This window comes from Amblyomma mixtum, chromosome 3 (genome assembly GCF_055824585.1).
Source record: "Amblyomma mixtum isolate Tamu chromosome 3, ASM5582458v1, whole genome shotgun sequence".
NCBI lineage: Eukaryota > Metazoa > Arthropoda > Arachnida > Ixodida > Ixodidae > Amblyomma > Amblyomma mixtum.
Window position 1 is genome coordinate 172339439 of NC_143014.1, and position 22337 is coordinate 172361775.

The window sequence follows — 22337 nt, forward strand, 5'->3', positions numbered from 1 at the left end:
GCATGAAATGACCGAGACGATGAAAACATTAACCTCAACAAGCGGGCTTCGAAAACTACTGAAGGCGTATTTCACAAGTTCATTGCAGATGATCCGAAACCACGATACGACACCACGAGGCTGCCACGAAACCCTTGGCGCTGCCCTTGGAACCAGCCTTGGCGCCCTGAAACCAGCCTTGGAAACATTTTTTTTTTTACTTTCAGATTTGATAATGATGTATTTTATGAACGAATGATGGCTGAATTAATCTCTTTTTTGATACAAAATAGTCGGAGTAAGAAAAAGAAACAAAAAAAAAACGTCAAAAGAGGGTGGTCATGTCATAGAGTTTCTTACTATCATGTGATGTGTGACGTCAAAAAAAAAAGAAGTTAGTAGTCATGGCCGCTTGGTTTTAAAACTGTAGTAGGCTATGGCTACGACAGTAGGCTTAATCGTAATTAAAAAAACAATGGACGTGTAATTTATTATTGGGCCAACATTTTACTTCAACAGATTTTCTCCACATTGAATCATCAGTCGTACTGCGTGATTGCGCCACGCCGCCGTTGCGTAGATAACCACGTTGTGCTGTGCGGCGGGGCGGCGGTGTGCTGGCGTTGGAACGTGTGTGTTAGTCCATTAACGCGTCAAAAAGTATTTGAAGTGCTTTGCTGACTGCTGCGTGTGCTGGACCGTCACTCCGTGAAGTGGTACTGCGAGGAAGTCTGGTTTAGAATCTACAACGTCATCTGTGGAGTGAACGGGAAACGCTGCGAGGGACGCGTTGTGGCTAGTTACTTTGTTCGTGTATGTGAATTCTGATTTTGTACGTTTATGTGTTCGCAAGATATGTATGTATATATATTTTGTGCCTTCGGTTCTTATTAAGTTGAGTCGAATATCTTTGTCCACATGCGAGATTGCTTGATTTAGCTGCTGCACGAAGCAGTCATGCATGCAGACCGCAGTATGGGGTTGCTAATGGAGTTTTCGTTGTTTATTTAAGCAGTCAATAAACTGTCTGTTCAAAATGTGGGATGGTTCATTGAAGCAAACAGTCCATAGTGCATGAAGTTTCAAAGCGGCCATCTAACACAAGGCCTCTTCCTGTTTGACCGCACCCGATGCTGAAGTACGTATTCACCCCGCGCTGTGCACGTGTCTTTTTGCATCTTGGGTGGTCTAAAAAAACCCAAGCATATGTCCAGCAGTGTTTATACGCAATCCGCTGTTTTGGAAACAAGACAGCACATCTTTATGATTGAAGTGCATTGTTTTCTTCTGAGTGAAACACTGGTAAATTAGCGAAACAGGATGGATATCAAGAAAAGAAAACAAATTGCTTGCTGTATGGCCATCTGTTCGAAATTGCTTAGTTTTTACATGGCATGACAGTTATGGTGAATGGTAAGCTGTAGGAAATCTGGAATGTTTGTTATCAGCAAGACAATGATTTCAACCATAGAGTGGTGGTTCTTATTTGTAATGGTATTTTGCTGCACATGTTAGCCTAGAGTTCTAATATGAAAGTCAGTAAGTACAGTTTTGTCCAATGCCGGTACCTGCTGTTCTGAACAAAGTGAATTAATGGACAATCTGATAAGGTGTGGCTGTCATCAAGGCATAATTGAGGGAACTAGAGGAAATAAAGTGCATGTGTGCTAAAATATTACTGAGTCTGCTGGTGCAGTTTAGGGGTAGAGCAAGCCTAGTAGAACAAAACCTAGTGAAGACAGTAAAACTAAAAGCTATTTCAGACTCTCAAAAGCAATGAAGGTGTATAGTATATGAATTTTGGACAGAGCTGCAACATTTGTGAAAAGCACTTGGGATGATGAATTATAAGTTAGCAAACCTGGAGTGTTCTTTATTTCAGTCATTCCCCGCACAGTATTTTTCTGAGTACAAATAGGTGACACTGGCATTGCTGCAGCCAAAATGTCGAGGTTAATGACTAAGGACCAATGTTAATGAAGGAATGTTATGTCACAATTGGTTTTGAGAGCTTAAATGCCATTATTAGTTAATAATTTTAGTTGAGAACATGTTTAGAAGTTGGTTCAGGACATTAATTTTGAAGTTGCTGTAATGTCCTCCAGTTTTAAGCAACGTTTTCGTACTTCATCATTGCTCGTCAGTTGCTTGTTTACCCCCTCTTTCTTTACTTGCTTTCTGTCATGTACAGCATACAAGATAGTTTTCACAGGACGCCTCAAAGGTGCCATCTTTGGATACCATCGCTAGCTTCCACACTGTACGTGGGAAGCAGTTGGTGATAAGCGAAACAGCAGAATGCCCATGCAGTTGCTATGCTTTCTGGACCCAAAAATGGCGGCTACTATGACGTTGTTGAAAACTATGCATAGTGACTGCTGTGATGTGTACACATTGCACATAATTTTTCCATGCAGATTTGCATATTTTTTGCAAAAGTTGTTGTTTTTGCAAAAGTATGTGTATTACATGGGTCTTTCTGGCTCTTTGTTGTAAAGACTTAATGGGAATGGTATCAAGGCAAATGATGGTTTGGTTTGGTTTATGGGGTTTAACGTCCCAAAGCGACTAAGGCTATGAGAGACGCCGTAGTGGAGGGCTCCGGAAATTTCGACCACCTGGGGTTCTTTAACGTGCACTGACATCGCACAGTACACGGGCCTCTAGAATTTCTCCTCCAAAGAAATTCTAGCCGCCGCGGCCGGGATCGAACCCGCGCCTTTCGGGTCAGCAGCCGAGCACCATAACCGCTGAGCCACCGCGGCGGCGCTCAAGGCAAATGAGGATCATGCAGGAACATATACAGCATGTGCACTGGTGCCACGTAATGACGAACAAATATTCCAGAAGAAAGAAGACGTTCGATTGTTCAGCAGAAGCAGCAAGAGAAGACTACTCTGCTGCCATGCTAAAATACTGTGAGCATGTTGGTTATGGTGTCCCTAGTTTCATGATGCTAAGGCTGTAGTAGTAAAGCTTGTAATCACTGGCATAGTCTATTGTGCTCCGTATGGAAAGGACTCTTGTGAGACGTTTTTGTTTTACAGCTTTTTCTGGCATTACTTACAAGCATTATTGTTCATAATTATCACATGATATAGAAAAACCGCATTACTGAGGAGGAGTTGTATTTGTTTTGTGAAAGTTGCTGTTTAGAATTAAAATTTTATGTATTGGTGTATAATATATTGCATGTAAAATCATTTTTTCTTTCTTTTCGAAACCCATACATTAGTGAGCTTTTCATGGATTGCTATCATAATAAATGTGCCGATGGTCATGTATTTTGTGCTGTCATGTGCTATGATGGGCTGTGAGCATTATGCGTAGTGCTCATTGTAAATTCTGAGCTGCACTTATTTTGCTTAACAGTATGGAAGGTGGTAGTAATTGGGGCTTTTATTATGTGGAGCTTGGTGTATTCCAAGGTAAAATGATATATTTATCCTAGTTTTGTTGCCGAGATGTTTTCACTGAAGTCTTATATTTTACATTAGAGGGCTTGACTCAAAGTATGCAGTTGAAAAAAGTATTTTTTCTTTATTTATCTAGCCTAGCACATCGCTTGGAGAGTTGTGGGAAGTAAAATTGAAATCATAACAATTATTAGGGAAGTAAATAAAGATTGTTATTACCTAAGTGTTAATCAAAATTTGTAGGTTCTTTTTCTTCTGTTAAGTACTGAGATTTATAATTCAATTGAAAGGTTTCGGCAAGGATCTGCTATGTTTCAGTTTTCACAGGCAAAATAGAAAGCTAATGCTCATCCCATTGTTTTATGCCACACAACTGCACCTGGTGTTATGTCAAAGCATGCCAACTTTCTTGACATGGCAGCTATTGGGCGGAATGATTATGCTCATTGTCACAGATGTGCACAAGTCTCTCCATAATTGGGGGCCACAGTTCACGGTAGTGCGTGGTCATGTCTTCTGGGTAGCAGGGAACTGTATGGTACAAAATTTGCGCCTCTGTTCACTATGTCTATTAGGAGAGCCACTGCCCCCCCCCCCCCCCCTCTTCTGCATACACCTATCTCATTCTGATTTCATGATTTTACTAGCAAGTAGTTGTAATGTGGTGTTCAGAGGCTTGGACATCCTACCTGGACAGTGAAAAGCATGTACCCTTTGCTCTGGCACTGTAACAGAGGCTAGAAATGCTTCTTAGGAAAAAGAGTCACTGTACTCTTATAAATTCCTTCCTGGTTAAAGCTGGCAAATTTATATTTCGTGAAATTTATATTTATAAGCTAGGAGCATAATTCTTGTGCAGTTAAGGACGTGAGCACATGGAAATGATGATGTGCAGTTTTATTGCACTTGGCCTATAACACTTTCTTTCCTTAATCATTATTTTGATGCAACATTGTCTGTGCCCTATCATACAATTTCTGTTTCGAGAGAATATTCTTTTGGGATGATTTGTGAAGTTAACAAAACAGAGTGACCTTTACTATGATCAATTATTTATCTCATATAGGCTATGCAGTATTTCAACTTCACATTTATTTATTTATATTGTGGTCAACTTGTAAGCCTCAATCTGTTGCAACCGTTGGCAGTCACTTTACTCGGAGACTTTTCTTGTAAATAAAGGGAAAGCTACAAATGTGAGGCATCAGGTTCCACAAAACTGCTGTTCTCACATGCTCACGAGCCAGTCAAATTAGTTGGGAATCTGACTGTTCATGCGCGTAGCTTTTCATTTGTTGCCAAGGAAAGAGGTTTCCAAGTGTATATATGCTGTATTCTGGTGACCTCGCTTAGCACCACAAGATTAGATCAGGTGCACATCATCAACACAATGCAGCTGGCAGGTAATGAGAATGAGTGGTGCTCAACATCAAGGGCATATTGCTCTTGCTTGCTGCTGTGGCAGGGTCTGGCATTATTTAAAATGTAGGGTAATGGATATTTATGTGCGAAAGTTTACCTGGCACTGTAAAGAAGGTCGTCACATTAATTTTGGCCCGCTGGGATTCTTTAACATCCACATTTTTCCCTCTATTGAATTGCATCTGTCACAGGGACACTTATTCTGTTCCTTATTTTGATTCATTTTTTCCAAAACAGTGATTTTCTACTTATTGACATCAATGTACAAAATGTGTGACTGTGTACCCAAGCTTGCCTTCAAGCTACCGGCATTCGTGTAGTGTGGATTTTGACAGTGTGGATTTTGACACAAGACTTGACAGTCTTGTGTCAACAATTTATGAGCATCCTTGTATATATATGTAGCAAGTAATTTTGTAAACGCTTAGTAAACCATACTGCATTTATTGGTGTACCAATTGTACCCTGTATTACTGTTTCCTCGTTTGTTTACAGAAGGTGTGGCCGGTCAACGACACCATTTCTGTTCGGCTCCAGCTATTACTGCAGAGCTGCTGAGACCAAACTGCTACTGCACAACTCTTGCAGCTGTCCAGTAAGAACTTTGTGGACTCAACCTTTTCTCTTTTATTATTACGGTACCATTTAACAATAAAGTGAGGGTATAGTATAAAAAGTGAGGTGTAGAAAGAAGACATAATGTAAATGTTTGTGTTGTCTGATGCTTTTTTTTTATTATTCTTTTAGATGCTTTTCTTCCATCTTCAAATTTTTAATTTAGCTGTGGTTTACTTTTGAATATGTGTGAAAGCTTGTTCATACAAGTTATACACGGATGTGTTCCGTGCATAAAGATCAATCACACAGTGAATCCTGTGACATGCTTAAATGAAAAGGAAGAGAAAGTGTGAAAGGGCTAAGTGAATTGGATAATTCAGTTAGGATTGGTGCATTGCAAAAGGATGCACACCTGCATGTACTGCCAGCCTAAATTCAAAGGTTAATGCATAAAATGTGACATTAATGCAATTGACACGTTGTTTTTAGAGTCCATAGTATGGCATCATTGGGTAAATGTTTGCTTACCATGCACTAGGTGTGGCTCTTGAAATTAGATCATCAATTATTGCGCAGTTGCCCAATGTGAAAGATGTTCAGTCTTGTTCACGTAGGTCACTGGCTTTTTAATTTATGGTGAGAGTACTTTCATGAACTCTTAAAAACTGGACGTAGCATACCATAGTTTGTATGCATTTTATAGCTGCAAGAAAATCACGGTTTGCAAGAACAAATGTCTGATTTAAGCTCCCGAGAGAAGACTTTTTTTTGTGGAGTGGATAATGTAATTGGGCATTATATCAAACACACAGACTTAGAGAGTAGACCCAGCTTGATGGCAAGTAACTAATATGCTAATTTATAAAAGTCAGCCTGAAGCATGAGAATGTTTATTTCAGAAAGTTTAATTGTGGGCTGTGATCGGAGGAAAAAGAACAAATGTCAGCTCATCTTGTGTCAGATGCAGATTTTGGGATGAAGTTAGCACTATACAAAAAAAATGCAAAAAAAAGAGCACTGTACAATGTGCCACTAATAACTGATTTACTTTCTAAAATGTCACAAGAATTTAGAGTGTCATGCATGCATTAATGGGCGGTGGAAACAGGAATTTCCACTGGCCACTTAATGCGTGTTTCCACTGTAAGCGAAACATTTTATTTTGTATTCTTATTTGCAGCATTTTGGAAGAAGGTCAGTGATTAGTAGTGCCTTTGCCTGTGTTTCTTTCTTGTGTTTGTGTTGTGTAGTGCTAACTTCATCCCAGGAAACCCACGTGCTACAGGTCCGAAACAAAGTTTGTAATTTTGCTCGTGCTGATGTGGTTTCTCTGGCCCGTTACCTCTCCTTCTTTGATGAACATCTTTGAGATATGTCAATTCAGAGCAGAAAGGTTTGACATTTTTATAGCCCTTTCAGTTGTGGCTTTTGTTGCTTTCAATGTGCCTCCTTGCTCAGCAATTTTAGCAACACTAGCAATCACAATCATATGGTTCTATATCTTGAAGCTACATGTTGACAGTGAGAAACCTTGTAATGGATTGACTTGAGCTAATTTTCATCATCTTGAGACCTTTCCTCCATCAAGAAAAAGCAGTTGTTGCAAAATTCAGCTAGTAGCTGCTACAGGCACTCTGCATTGCCTGAATTTTGTGACATTCGTCAAACACACAGCAAAGTCCTGCAACCACTGCCAGCCTTAACCTAGTCAAAGGTTATGTTTGTATTCGTACAGATGCTTATAGTTTGAAATGACCATTTTCGCATATATTCCAAGAACAGAGTGTTTACTTTATCGCTGGCTTTTTGGTGATGCTTTGAAAAGATAATCACTCTCAATTCTGAAAATGACTCACTTATTTTCTTGTATTTTGTTAGATGTTGTTTTACTAAGTAGTGTCATCCCCTCTTGCATGAAAAATGTCTACAGCAATATGAGCTGATTAAGTAATCTTGGCCTTTTTTGCCATGTACTAAAGGGACTGCAAACTTCAATATTAGGCAAATCTAGATTTATGATTGCCATTAGGGGATGACAGATGTGCAGATTCGCCAAAAACAAGTTTTTCAGAGAGAAGGTTTAGTTTATGGGGTTTAACACCCCAAAACGACTCAGGCTATGAGGGACGCCGTAGTGAAGGGCTCCGGAAATTTCGACCACCTGTGGTTCTTTAACGTGCACTGACATCGCACAGTACACAGGCATCTAGAATTTCGCCTCCATCCAAATTCGACTGCTGCGGCCGGGATTGAACCCGCGCCTCTTGGGTCAGCAGCCGAGTGCCATAACCACTGAGCCATCGCGGCGGTGGTAACTCACTGAACACTTTTCCACGTTATGAATGGTGATGATTCTGTGATGAGCAAGTAAATCGGGCATAACTTGCAATTACTTTGTAAGCTATAACAAAACTCAAGAGTGGGATTAAACAAGATACTCTTTTGCTTGAAGCGTTTGTAATAAAGTGATGTATGAAGAAAGAATGCAAAGCACAAAAACCTACAAAGCAATAAAAAAAGAAGTCTGGAGTGGTGTTGCCTCAGTCAGCTGACCCACAGCAATCAAATTAATGACTTCGAGTGGCATGTCGTGAATGCAAGTGATTCATTTGAAAGTTCTTTGGCTTAAGAAACAGCTGTCCACACCAAATGAACTGGAAGATAATTTTGAGGGGTGCAGCTGTTCAACTGCACTGAAGAACTAAAACTGAAATGCTCCAGAGTTGATCTAGCGGTCATTCTAAGAGCTAGCTGCCTTGATAGAAACATTATCCGTAAGAGCTATTGCTTTTCGCACCATGGCGTACAAGAGTTTTTGAGTTTTTTGCACCGTGAACAACCTGCCATGAACCTCATCAGACCTTGTGTTTCCTTTACACTTCTATTTGTTTCAAATGCTGGGATGTTTATATTAGCCAGTTGCAAATAATGAAAGCCTGGTCAGCTACACAACTGTAGCTATGAATCAGCCTAAGATCCATGCAGTGCAGACATATGCACTTTACTACAAGGAATTCCCAAAACAGCAGTTCAAAGGAATGTTATAATTTAAAAAGAAAAAAAATAAAGAACATATTGGTTGAGCATATGATGCAACTTCAAGTGAAGTATGTGTGGCTGTGCATGCATATTCACATGTGTGTGCATGCATATGTTCTCTGCTTACCATGTATTGATAATGATGAGTATTGATAATAATGATTACATGGGAGCTCTGGAAAATTTATCTCACAATAGCAAACTTCAACTGTTGCAAAAAAAAAAGTGCTTCCTGCAATGAATGAACATGAACTCAATCTTTCAAACACCTTGTTTTAAGAATAAGATACGTAACCCCCTCATTCAAGGGCGTCCGCAGAATTTTTTGCAGGGGGGGGCCCCGTTGGTGCCCCGGGGGGGGGGGGGGGGGGTATGTTCGTAGCAGAAAGGCGCTATTTGCGGAGTAAATTTATTTATTTATATATAAATAAAAATTAAACAAAATGCACACATGAAAGAAAAATTACAAACAGCAAATTAAAGCGCGGCTAGGAGAGGTACAGCCTCCCTGATTTTTAACAATATAGCGCGAGCGTCGACCGAACTGCTGGTCAGCGCCTTATAACGGCGATAAGCGTGCAACAAGGCGAGAGTTCGCGCACGCGCACGAAGGCAGAGCGTCGTCTGCTACGCTGTTCCGAGCACGAGGACACACGCCCTGCCGCAATATCAGTTCGCAAGATCCCGCCAAGTCGTAGAGCGCATGCGCATGATTAATATGTGATACTTCCTTTCCTTTTATTTTTTCTTATCGTAACTTTGCATCGCCAGGCTGGCCTCCCGTAGTAGGCAAAAAAAAAAGAGGGAAAGAAATCATGTCTCATGCAGTCTAACATATTAATCATGCGCATGCGCTCTACGGCTTGGCGGGATCTAGCGAACTGATATTGTGGCAGGGCGTGTGTCCTCGTGCTCGGAACAGCGTAGCAGACGACGCTCTGCCTTCGTGCGCGTGCGCGAACTCTCGCCTTGTTGCACGCTTATCGCCGTTATAAGGCGCTGACCAGCAGTTCGGTCGACGCTCGCGCTATATTGTTAAAAAACAGGGAGGCTGTACATTGGAGTTTATCAACGAAGAAACAACTAAAATTAATAAAAATGCAAAAAGATGCTACATCACTTCGTGGAGAAGAGTGCTCAGTCTTGCTGCATACGGGTTCTCGACTCACCCGGATTGATGACCAGCACACAGCACAATATGTTCACAAACACGCAACTACAGTCACTCAGTCAGTCTTCCTTGAACAGCAACTGTAGGCGCCTCGGATTTTTCTGGGCGAATTGCGTAATTACACGTGTGATAAATTCACTTCTGTGCTTCATTACACGCTCTCGGTGCACACTCATCATACACATTGATTGGAAAAACTGTTGAACGCGTACGTTGAAAACAAAAGATGACTATATATACAACGAAAACTTATTTACAAGATAAATGCACGCTCGCAGCTTCATGCACCTCGCTCCATCTTGCTTGCGCATCCGCACAGTCGAGCAACCGCACACACACTGCTCTCCGCTCGTCGTTTTCTCGTCCGCTGTCTTGGTTGTTCTCAGCTTCGCTGACAACCGGCCACTAAAAACACCCAAGCACAAACACAGAGGCGCGCACACGTGCAAGGGCTTACTTGCCGCAGTATCCCCGAATGCGCACTTTGGGGGTGAAAGGAACGCCGCGCAACTTCCGAGGGGAAGGGACACTCGCCACTCCAGTCGGAAAATTTGTTTTTGTGTTTTTATGGGGTTCAGAGCCCCAAAACGACTCAGGCTATGAGGGATGGAGTAGTACAGAGTTCCGGGTAATGTCGACCACCTGGGTCTCTTTACCATGCACTGACACGCACAGTACATGGGCGCTGTTGTGATTTGAGGCCCAGCCAGAGGTGACAGGCGAGCCAGGCAGGCGCCATCGGGCTGCGTTGACCAAAGGCGCTGGTTTTCGCAGAAGACGCAAAGAACGCTGGTGTGGGGGCGCCTCGGGAGACTGCGTCGCCGTGAACAAAAGCAGCTAATCCCCTTTGCCGGAGATTCTGAAAGCGGCGCTTCTACCGAACTGCGCTACCCGTGGATCGGAGGAGACAGCGAGCGGCGGCGGCGCCAACTCATCGCCCGCTTGCCCCTGAGCAGCCCGACAAAGCGGGGGTGGACACGGCTGATTTTACCTTCCCTCCTTAAGAATTCATCGGTGACCGGCGTAACGATAGGCGAAAACAAGATGCCCCGTGCACTGTCTGCCTCCGTGTCGCTATCTCTCTAGAGATCAAAGAAACAGACACCCATCTCAAGGCGGCTCGAAACACATGCTCGCCGGTGCCGCTGTATGTCTGGAACAGGTCGCCCTTCAGTAGAGCTAACGATGGCGTGGTTTGAAAACGGCGGAACGACGCACGCCCGGACGCGGCATTTCGCAGATGTGACCATGCGGGGCTGCTTTTACCCTTTTGACTGAGCGCACCACCGCCCCTGGCGTGCGGCCATCACTCACGGTTCGAGTGAGTGATTTTCCAGGGGGGTGCAGCGGCCCCCCCTTGCCCCCCCCTCCGGACGCCCATGCCCTCATTTTACAACAGTGCTCATATAATGGGTGGTACCTTACTTCACCAATAGGAATTGTTGCAGATGCATAGTTCACTCTTCAGTGCATATTTTATGCTAAGCACTGGAATATTTTCAGAGTTTATGAAGGTCACTTGCATAACTTTGGTTCATTTGGATGCACATGTAAATGACCTAAATATTACGGGCTTACACCAGTACTTTGTTTTGCTAGCATCGTTCAAATCATCTTTAATAATTTCCTACATCAGTACCTTCTGCAGCAAAAGCTTATTATTGAACAAGGATTGCGATCTTAAACAAAACAACAGAATATGCCATGTTGAAAAGAAAGGTGCACTTAATATAGCATGGGATATAGATAAACCAGTTCAGTAAGCCTTGATATATTGGTTCAAGAACTGGAATTAGAAAGCATCTAGGGTCTCTCAGTGCAGCTGCTTACCAGTTGTCATATACCAGTTGTCAGGCTGATTGATGGCTGGTAGAATCATAGTCACCACATCTCAGAGCTTGATATATTGTGGCTAGAGTTATTATTCTGATATGCAAATGATATCGCAATATATACTACTCATCAAAAGTGCTACTGTTTACGTTGAAGACACAAGTACAGTGTGTTTCAGGGAAGCCTGCCACAAATTCTTAAAAACAGGCTTTTTCAGGTCCAAAGATGGCTTCTACGACAGTAACATCAGTGTTGGCGGACATTAGAAAACAGGTCAGTCATTTTACTAGTAAGCTGGTTAACTAATTTCTGATTGTTAACTTTTAACTGTTACAGTTGCCTAGTCACAATTAAAGATTTGTAGCCAGCTGTTAGTAATAGCTATATCAGTCTTTAGAATTTCAAGAACACTCATCCTCGATGCTGTGGCTCAAAAAATTTTGGCTATCTCGTGGTGACAGATGTATGCTTTAGAAAAGCACACATCTTTGGCGCACACAAAGCAGCGCCCTCCAGTATATGTCATTCTCTGGCGCCCGTGCCACATGACCTTCTCTTTTCTGTATGTGCTGGAACAAGGAGCTTCGGCGAACACCACAACGTGAGCTGGACAAAGATGATCATATGGCACTTGCTGCCATGGAGTGACATGTATTGCAGGGCATTGCTTTGCGTGTACCAGAGACGAATGTGTGCTTTTTGTACATCATTTGGTGTGAATTGGCCCAAACTTGTTCAGCCACAGCACCTAGGGTAATCACATTTTTGAAACTCTAAAAGCCCCTAATGACCAGCTACATCTCAAACTGTAACCAGGTGCCTAATTGTAATATTTGGTGATGATGGATTTTTATGGTGTGAGGGAAGCTTTTGGCCAAAGAGGGCCATGTCAGAGGTTATTTTTCTTTACACAAGGTGGGCTTGAAGACCAATTACCCTAGCATTTCACCCCAGATAAGCCGAGCACCAGGCCAGGGGTAAGCTTGTACCTATTTTATCACCAGTGGGCACCTGGTAGCACTGGGGATCGAACCCCATGCCACCCACTTGCAAGGCAGATGCTCAAACTACTAGCTAGGCCACTGCTGCGGTCACTTGTAATACTTAAAAAGTTTAATATCAAAAATTAGTTAACCAGCTTATTGCTTCACATGACTCGCCTGTTTTCTGATGCCTGTCAGCAGTTTAATTAATTACAACTACACAGTGGGTTTCTTTACCATGCAGTGAACTTGATGGGTGTTTTTGCATTTTGCCTCCACTTAAACGTGACTGCCAGTTAATCCTCAGCCCACCAACATTGTATATTCCTATCTTATCTACAGATTTATGCTCAGTAGTCTACTTGGATCAAGTGTATCTGAGACATTGTGTGTCATGTTTGGGGCTGTAAACAAGGATACTGATCATAATTTCACATAAACATATAAAAATCAGCTCTAGCTAGTGAAAGAATGAATAAAACCATCATGTATTATTTTGGAAGGATAGATTCTTGTGGAGTGAGTGTGCAGATTATTTTGATAATAAAATATTTTGATCTGCAGATGTAATAAACAAGCATCGGGCATTTTTATTGGTGTGGTATAGAGCACTACTATTCTACAACTCTCTGCAGTGTATGTCATTCTCATTGTGGTTTACTTATGGGTAAAATAGCGGCCAAGCAATTCTTTTGTTGCAGGAAAAAGTGGTTTGTACTACAAACGACCTTTTCTTAGATTCAAGCCGTAGGGGATTCCCTACAAAACACACGTTGCTTGCAGTTGCACAGATAAGATTAATGGAGGGGATGAGAGGCACTCAAGGTATAAAGGCTTTGAAATGTTTGTTAGAGGGGCACAGTAATAATTGAGTAATTATTTTAGGTATGAGGTAATTTGAGAAAGTAGAAGAAACAACAGCATGCCACAGGTGGGAGCCAAACCCACAACCTTTATGTGTCATGTGCGGTGCTCTACAAACTGAGCTACTGGGTTTCTCACTTCTCTTTTCGAGAATATTTGTGACTGTTAAGTCTAGCCTAACCTTGAGTGTTTTTGCCTGCACTTTTTTTTGTCATGTTTTTCTTGTCTGTCCTTCTAATTTGTTATATTCTCTCCGATCTAAAATTACTACTCAATTACTTTCCCTAATCGACAAAAAAAAAGCACTAAGAGTAATATTTTCCAGTTAATTTCTTGCCTTTAACCGTTTCAGGCTCATTGTACACAATTGTGTAAGCGGCAAACTTACAGCTTTTTCTGAGAAACTGGAGCACCTAGCACTGATTTCATTATTTCAGTCAAATTGAGCACCCTTCTTGTTGCAAATAAGTTGTTTTTTTTATCCCATGTAGCGAATGCCGTAAATAATATTTCACATAAGAGTGAGCTAGGTAGCTTTTTGTCCGCCGTTTTTGTGCAGACAGATTTTGCCTGCAAGTGAAAACATCGATTGTTTTTACTCAATTTCAAGCGTAATGTGCATCTCTGAAACACAGAGTGATTCTACTATCTCTAAGGTGTTTACCTGACACACGAGAACATTTCGATGTTACTATTTCTAACAAATCTGACACTTCATGCTGAATTCTCCACCACGTTGTAAAAACTTACCTGCTGGTCTTTCACGCTCGAAAACTAACAAATTCCCTGTCTTGAGGCCTGAATATACTACTCAGGTGAAAAAATAATTGATGTCGCACACACATACAAAATGACAGTAAATGCTTAATGCGTCAATTTTGTTAATGCCATTATTTTCAAAGTTTGTGCTACACGTCCAAATTTAATATCATTATATATACATCACAACGACAGTAATAATGCCTGCAAGCCAGCCATAAATTTTGCTTAATTATACACAGTGCTGATAAGCTCAAAATCTTGGTAGTGTTGCACAGATGTATTATCAAATTTATTTTGCAGAAAATACCACTGTTGTTTTTGACAAGTCGTGAAAGTAGCCAAGAGCATCTGTTAGAAGTTTTGGTAAAAATGTCTCCATTCACATCAGAAGTGCAGTAGAGGTGCCTCATTTGACTGAAAGTTGTGAATAAACCATTTGCTATTTGATAGGAAATTGTTACTAACAAAGTTTCATGCTTCTCTGCTTGTGGAATGGGAACAAGAGTATGCATTTCTCGGGCTAATGCGTTGTGGCGAACTCAGTAAGCTGCAAATGGCAGCAGGGCTATTGCCATTAAATTTGCATGTGTAGCACCTTGTTATTAACATTAAAATTTAAGGCAATAAGTGCTTACTGGCATTAAATTTGTCCATGTGACACACGTATTATTGCATGTTTTGAACCTTTAATGATTATCACATGCTTCAAAGTACTTCCTCCAACACCATGTCCTCTGGCATTCTAATTCTGTAGGAGTACAGACCCTTGTATGCTGTCTTGCAGCAGTGCCTATTGCTTGTTCTTTTTTTAGTTTTCAATTGCACTGCAAACCGAATTTGAGAAAAAAAGAAACAAGTTATATAACATACCAAATTAATTGCCCGACAATTGACATTATACCTAAATTTGAATGTACAACTGCCTGCAGGAAACTTAGTCGAGGCATTTAAAATTAACAGATCAATGCGTGCCACTCCATAAGAGCAGTTCAGCAGTAAAAGCTATTGTTTATAGCCTAGCTTAACTGCTATGCTTGTGTAAAGCACCTGTGTGCCACTTTTTGCTTAAGACAAAGAGAGCATTGGATTGCAAATTTTGGATGAATAAATATTGCTTTAGGTTTGACCTTGAAAGTAATGCTGCATGCATTCCTGATCATTATTGCGCATACTCTTGTTATGTGACAGTGCTGTGTTCTGTTTTTGGGGTGTAAAAATTGTTCACAGCCACAGGAGTTGGGGCTCATGTGTTGCACAGTGGTAATGAATATTGGGCTAGTATTAGAACTGTTCCCTTGGAAACAGTTTTGGGAAATGTAATAAGGCTCAGATTGAGTGCATGTTCTTGCACTAATCCAGCTCAGTTGTAATATTTATGTGGGCATCCTTTAAAACTAACTCTTTGAACCTGAAGAGCTGGGAGACTATTGGTTAGCTTTCCACAGATACAGTGCCAAAAAAAATATTACCATGAACCATTCAAATTGTGCTTATTGGTTTGTGTAAACCTTTACAGTGCACACGAGTGTAAATGAATGGCTCTGTGGGTTCAGATCTTTCTCCAGCCCAACAAAGCAATGCTGCTCTTTCCCCCATAAAAATGTAGGCACTATTTCCAGCTGGAAAAGCACTTTTCCAGTTGCATTTCCTGCTGGAATAGCTAGAAATGGCACTTAACTTTCCACTTCTAGCGGGAAGTGGAAAAATATTTCCAGCTGGAGCTAGTTGGAAGTAGAAATTTTCCAGCTGGACATGATTTCCGGTTCTATAATTCAGCTGGAAATGGAAATGTTTTCATCTGGTTATGTGTGACACCAGTTTTCTTAAGGAGTGTGAAGGTTATGAGTAGTCTCTAGCAAATATTAGACATACATACCCTTGTATATACAATGGTAGTAGTTGCTGCAGAAAAGGCTGAATGACAGTTGTTGAGTGATTGATAACATCGCCTGTAATTTCTGAATTTTTTATTCATACGGTTTGATCGTGAACTCCTCTTCATAGCTGAAATTGGTGTTAATATAAATGATTTATCTTCCTCTCCTCCTCACATGTGTTTGCCTACATGCCCTGACACATTCCGTTATATTGGGTATTGCTGCTGAGGTTAATTCTCGATAAGCATAGAATTGATTCACGAGGTTCTGTCATGTTTGTCTTAAAGAGAGCCTACTACATCTACATTCTGGCAATATAGCACCATGGGTCTTTTCTGCATACATTTTAATGACCTATTCTGTGGGCATGACTTCCTTATCTCTACAGCAAACATGTCTACCTTCACTTTGTTATCCCAAAAGGCCCGAACTTTAGGACAGTTGCCAATGTTTGTGCTTTCTTTCTTCTTGTGTGCAATGACTACAGATAATGTTTACATGATTAAAGTGGTCAGTTTTCACTGTAAGTTAGCATGAGGGAGGTTATATATAGGGATTGGTGTTCTCGGTTTAAACTGAAAAAAAGAAAGATAAATTTATGCCGAATTCTTTTTTTTATTTTTTTGGCTTTAACCGAAAAAGGTCAGTATCCTTAAGGTGTATTCCACAGCTTGCTGCCTATTGAATATGAGTTACAATCAGTCACAAAAGAGGATTTACAAGGCGCGGCACTTAGGAGCCCGGTCAGACAATAAGATCATTAGATTAAGTAGTGCAGCTGTACGTTTTGAGGCTTCACTTTGCTACCTTAGACACATGCTGGCTTCAGACTGAGAGCCTCCACCACCTCACAAAGCTTGGTGTAATAGCATAGTGCCTTTTGCTTACATACTGTCATCAGGCTTTTAGAGCCGTTACTTGTTAAGGTACGCATTTAAGGACATTGACAGCATGTGTACTTTTAGCAAGCCATCGTCTAGTGTGTCTCTAAAAAGTATCGTTTTCTGGCTTCCGTGATGGTTCAGCGCCATTTCCATCACTGTCACCATCATGTAGACCAGGGGTTCTCAAACTTTTTTGCTTGGAGGAACCCCAAAAGCCTTCAATAAGTTCCAGGGAACCCCCCTGCTTTCACTTACCAGCAATGTTGTCGAGTGCATTTTTGCAAAGAGAGAGTTGCAAAGTTAAATGTTTATTGCACAGATTAATACAAATACTAATGTGATGGGTGGTACTGCTTCCCTTTTAAGAGCAAGTCAAAGCGTGGCTCAGTAGCACTCAGAGCCAGTTTCATATCAGCTGCTGGGTCAGGGCCGGTGAGGGTTCTCGCGGAACACAAGAAGACAGCCCGCGGAACCCAGTTTGAGAACCCCTGATATAGACCATAATCCAAGGCCTTCTTCTCCTTCTGGATTTCTGCTGCGGTCACTTTTTCTTTCTTCCCAGCCTGAGGCTTTATTCTTATGAAGTGTTGCTGCTTTCATAGTTAGATACGTGAGTGAAGGGGAGAGGATTGTGTCACAAGCATGAAATACTTTCAGATTTTTAAGTTATCCCGACATGAAGGCAACTAGGAAGAGAGGCCTGGTTCCACTTTCCTAAGCGAGGAAAATGTATATGTGTGTTGTTCGCCTGTAGCTTGTGATTTTTTTTCTCATTTGTTTGGTTTTTGTGCAACCTAGCTTTTATGAATTAACTTTTATTGAAGTTTTCATCTTACGGCCCAGTCACTTTACTTTTCTGTACACTGTTGCTTTTTCTTTTACAGCAATAGCATTCCATATTGAAACCACTGATTTAAAACCAGCCATCTATACGTTAGTTATTGGTAAATAAAATGACCTTGCTAACAGGCAAGCCAAGATAAAGTACTTGTGACTTTTGACCGATAAAGGGTGCTGCATATATCACTGAAAAAAAAAAATCCTAACAAATTGTGTTCAATTGTTTTACTACCATGACCACATTTTATGTGTGAATCACCTGCTTGGGAGAATTTACTCATATAATTCTGCATTCTATGACAGCTCAACCTAGCTTCAAAGAGCAGGACAATGCCTTTTCAAGTGTCATGAAACATTTTCTTTCTGATTTCAGTCTTCATTCCTTGATACAAATCTGTAATAGGCTTTCATCTGTCACATTCTTTCAGTAAACTGTCTCTTCATCTTATGCTTTCCATGTAGAGCTCTCTCTTACTTTCCTAATTACATTATTTGTCTCATAGTTGCTTTTTAGTTTTGTAGTTATTTTTGTTCATTGTGAAACAAAATTTTCATTCACAGATATTTTTAAAAATTTTCTGAACATCTATTTTCATTCATATTTCCCAGGTTTCATCAAAACTGTTTTTTTTTGTAGGATTCTCTTGCCTAAAAAAAAAGGTTTTCTTTGTGTTCCGTTTACTGCTTCATTTGTAGCTTTTTTGTTTTTTTCTGAGCACCTAATTGCAGTCTTCCAACCTCTAGTCAGGGTACTTTTGACTTCAAGCATAAAACTACACTACCAAACCTAAGTTCTAGAACGATTAGCCCTTTTTACACATTTCATGCTACCTCTTGCTTGTAACCTTGATGGGCTCTTTTTTTCATGATGATTGCATTCATCTTACCCTTTGCAACGGTAACCTGTTAATGTTGCGCCAGGTGCATCTTGCCCTCATTGATCCATACTCCGAGATGTCTGCACTTAACAAAAACTAACTAGTCCAGTTCCAGATTTTGATAGAAACCATGTCTGTACTCTTTATCTTGGGCACCTGATGCCCCTGTATTGTTACCACTTGATGATTATTTACATTGAATGCCATCTAACCTTATGTATACTAAGATTAAATCCTAAAGCACATCCTTCTTACCTGCAAGCATCTGTGGCAAGCCTGCATGACTGTCAGCAAACAGTACAATGTCATTTGTATATGTTAGACACACGAGACACTGCTCCACCATTAAACTGTGTTGTTTAAAGCAGGAATTATAATCCACCTAATTTGGTTCTAGCCTTCTTTTCATACATAATATACATGTCACGAATAGAAGTGATGACAATGGACAACACTTGCAGACCTTTCTGGATCTTTGTCTCATTTGTTTTTGTATTATACAGTAATGAACAAAAAGATATGATATTTTCAATTTTTTCGTATAACTTCAAAATATCACGGATCTAAAAGACCTATTTGCTATTTCTGAATATATTATGATGCAATAATGCCCTCTTCTTCCGTCTGGAGTCTCTGGGGGTGTAACTGTTTGCCTTCAGTTCGTTTTCCATTTTTGTCCTTTCATGGGCACTTCTCATTGCGTTCAGTTTCCGTCTGTAATAAATTATTATTAACTTGCTGTCACTTTCAGGCGACATATTCTGTGGTAACATGTATTACTGCATATTTCTGGAAGCAGTGGGCAGAGTATTAGGTTAACATAACGCCATCAGGACTTCTCAAATAGCATTTATCTGCGGCAGAAACTATGTGATGGAACACCAACAGATTTCACTGCATTTCAGAGTAGCGCAGGCCACGCCTTCACAAGTTTTGGTGAGGTATAGATTCAGAGGTTGTTTTTTTTCTCAATCTTTGCAAAAGACACGCTAGAACGACTAACAAAATTGTCGAGAAAGACATCCCAGCAAACCAAAAACCTCTCAAAGACGTCTAGCTAGACGTCTCTGAGAGGTTTTTGGTTTGCTGGGATTGTTCACGTGAGCCTAGACCGACTGTTATCGACATTTCAGAAGATTTGATTCTGTTATCAGGCTCTACAGTAAATACAGAACTTTTCGTCCAGGCGAGCAAAGAAGCCAGTTTTACAGGCTGCGCCATCTGGCGAGCAGTGAGGCAACCGATGTTATGGCTTGGGGCGGGAATGGCTTCGAAGGTGCGTGTCGCCAGCTCGTTGAAAATACGATCTTGCGCAGCAGCGGGGTTCCCTGAATTTTTCACGCATTAGCACACCGTGCTCAGACCTCAAAGTGTCCCCCGGAAACCTCAATGCGAACCATCGAAAACAGACGGGATTGAAAGCAAGATGGAAAACAGAAGTGACCAGCTCCCGTTTATTAGTGTCTTGGATGTTATTTGAAACATTGTTCTGGGTTATTTTTAGAAACAAGAATGATATCTCTTTCCGATCATATTAATTTCAAGGAGTAGACGACACGCACATTCGAAGAAACCGCCCGAGGTGCGCTTTCCCGGCCCAAGAGATGACATCGGTTGCCTCACCGCTCGCCAGAGGGCGCAGCCTGTCAAACTGGCTTCTTTGCTCGCCTGGACGAAAAGTTCTGCCGCAACCGAATGCAGTTTTTCGCCGATTCCTGAAAATGCAGGCAAGCTTAGATGTTAAATTACTTACCGAAAGACGAAGACCATCATAAGCTACCTTGCAGTCGGCGTCTGAGCCCATATAGTCCAGTAGCTTGCGCAGGATAATTTTTTCTAACACGGACAGATAAATACGGATAGGCGGTATACGCACGCCTTCACCGCGAGAGGGTGAAACATGCATGTCTGTTTTCCTTGATTTCTCTGAAATTACAGGGTTCTCCAAACGATACATTTCTCGCGTTCAGGTTGCTTATTGCTTTGATATAAGACGGATATCACACGAGAACAACGCAAAAAACTAAGAACGAAAGGACGAAAAACACGAACGACTTTTTCATTGATATACACAGCCATGTACACAGCAGACAGCCGACTTCCGGGACAAGCCGTCTAACTTCCGGCGGCTTCACTTGCGTTCGTTATAACTGAGGAGGGAGCGTTCAGCGACAGCCTTGAAGCCCAATCTTAACAAGTAAAGATGTGGTAAAAAAAAAGAAAGTTTGTCCCCCCCCTCTTTGTGATCACACCACGTGATAGCGTGCGGTAAAATTATAGTAAAATCTAGCACTGCTGCGCGCGCGCATGCGCGGATTAGCGCGGCGAACTGACTGTAGATCAACCTCCTTTCTGTAGACGCCCGCGCCGCGGCTCGCGCATGAGTGCGCACTGGAACATACCAGAATCAAAACATAAAGGACTGACTGGGAGAGCGAAAAACTGAGGGAGAAAACGGCTTCATAAACACTCGGCTTGCGAACGCTGGCCACGTGACGTCACGCTCGCTCAGAGAACTAGATAGTCTAGGCAAGCGGCAGTGCACCATCCAGCCACCTAAGATCAGTGGCTAAATAATGGCTAAACATCGTCGTGCTCTCTCTGTCGGCAACTTGACAAACGAATATTCCTAGTTCTACGAATCGCACACAGATGGCGACACACAGCGCAGTCATGCTGGAAGTGAAGAAAGAAATTGAGAGTGCTGATCCTCGTCCAGGGTATAGTGCAATCTAAGGTAAGAATAATAATAATAAAAAAAGCAGTCCGCTGATCTCTGGAGGTCTAAAGTTCGCAATGCAACTAAAGGTGGACCAAGAAAATTCTGGAGTCATATAAGCTGTCTGGGTAAAAAGGATCAAAGAAAGCAAAAACTCCTTCAAGGTGCTGACGGAAAATGTTTTGAGGGAGACGACGCGGGAGTTCACTGTATCTAGGGGTTGGACTTTCAGGTTTTTATTTTTTGAAAATTCGGCGGACTTTTTTCGGTTTTTATTTCAGGACGCTACTTTCGGTTTTTGTCAGCGAATATTATTTTCGACGAATGAAATACTGACTTTTTTCGGTGACTTCATGTAGCAATTCTGTGTGGTCAAAAGTCATTTAATGTCTGTCAGTATTTCTGTCGTCCTGAGCAGTTTATTTACCAGAAATTAATGTGCAAATGGTAGTACTTTGAGCTGCGGTTCTAGAAAAAGATTTCTGCTACCCTCATTAAAGGAGTAACTCACGTTCAATGAGATAGCCGGCAGACAATGCTTTTGCCTGCCGGCTATTGCAGTTTACTCCTAAAAACTAGGTTGACATGTTATTATTGGGTTGTCACGCTGTGTTAACCTAATTAACCGACTATTTGGTCTAAGAAGGTTATGATAGTGAAGAAACAGTGCTTAGTTAGAAGGCGGCAAGGAGATAATGCTTCCAGGTCTGCAGAGGCGTGTAAGCCAGCGGAGCAATACCTGAAATCGCACAATGCGCTGCTTATCCTACAATACCATCGTCTTATCACGCCCCTGGCTCCCATACTTCGTTAATTTTCAACTTTAAAAGAGTGTAACTCGCGTTCACCAGCCAGCTAGCTATACCGCCAAAAATACTGACCGCCAAAAATAGGTCAGTATTTTTGGTTTGCAAGGTATAGCTAGGTTAAAACCAACCGAATTTCGAAAAGTGAATTCGGCGTACTTTTATCGTTTTTTTTTTTCGGTTCAAACCGAAAAGTCCGACTCGTAACTATAATGCTGTGAAATACATTACATCGGTTACATCTGCATCATTTAGGAGCTATGATAACGTGATCTCCCCGAATAGAGAAGCGGCACAAGACAGCAC

The 22337-nt window shown here is 41.4% G+C and overlaps 1 protein-coding gene across 2 annotated transcripts in view; it reads left to right on the forward strand.

Moving 5' to 3' along the window:
• The first annotated feature begins 376 nt into the window (after positions 1-376).
• The window catches only part of LOC149352726 (TOX high mobility group box family member 3-like), a 387363-nt gene continuing 365402 nt past the window's right edge, over positions 377-22337 (forward strand). For both annotated transcript variants that reach the window (XM_089581938.1, XM_089581939.1), the window contains exons 1-2: positions 377-792; positions 5313-5412. The gene's annotated coding sequence lies outside the window, so the exon portion shown is untranslated. The remainder of the gene's footprint in view (positions 793-5312; positions 5413-22337) is intronic.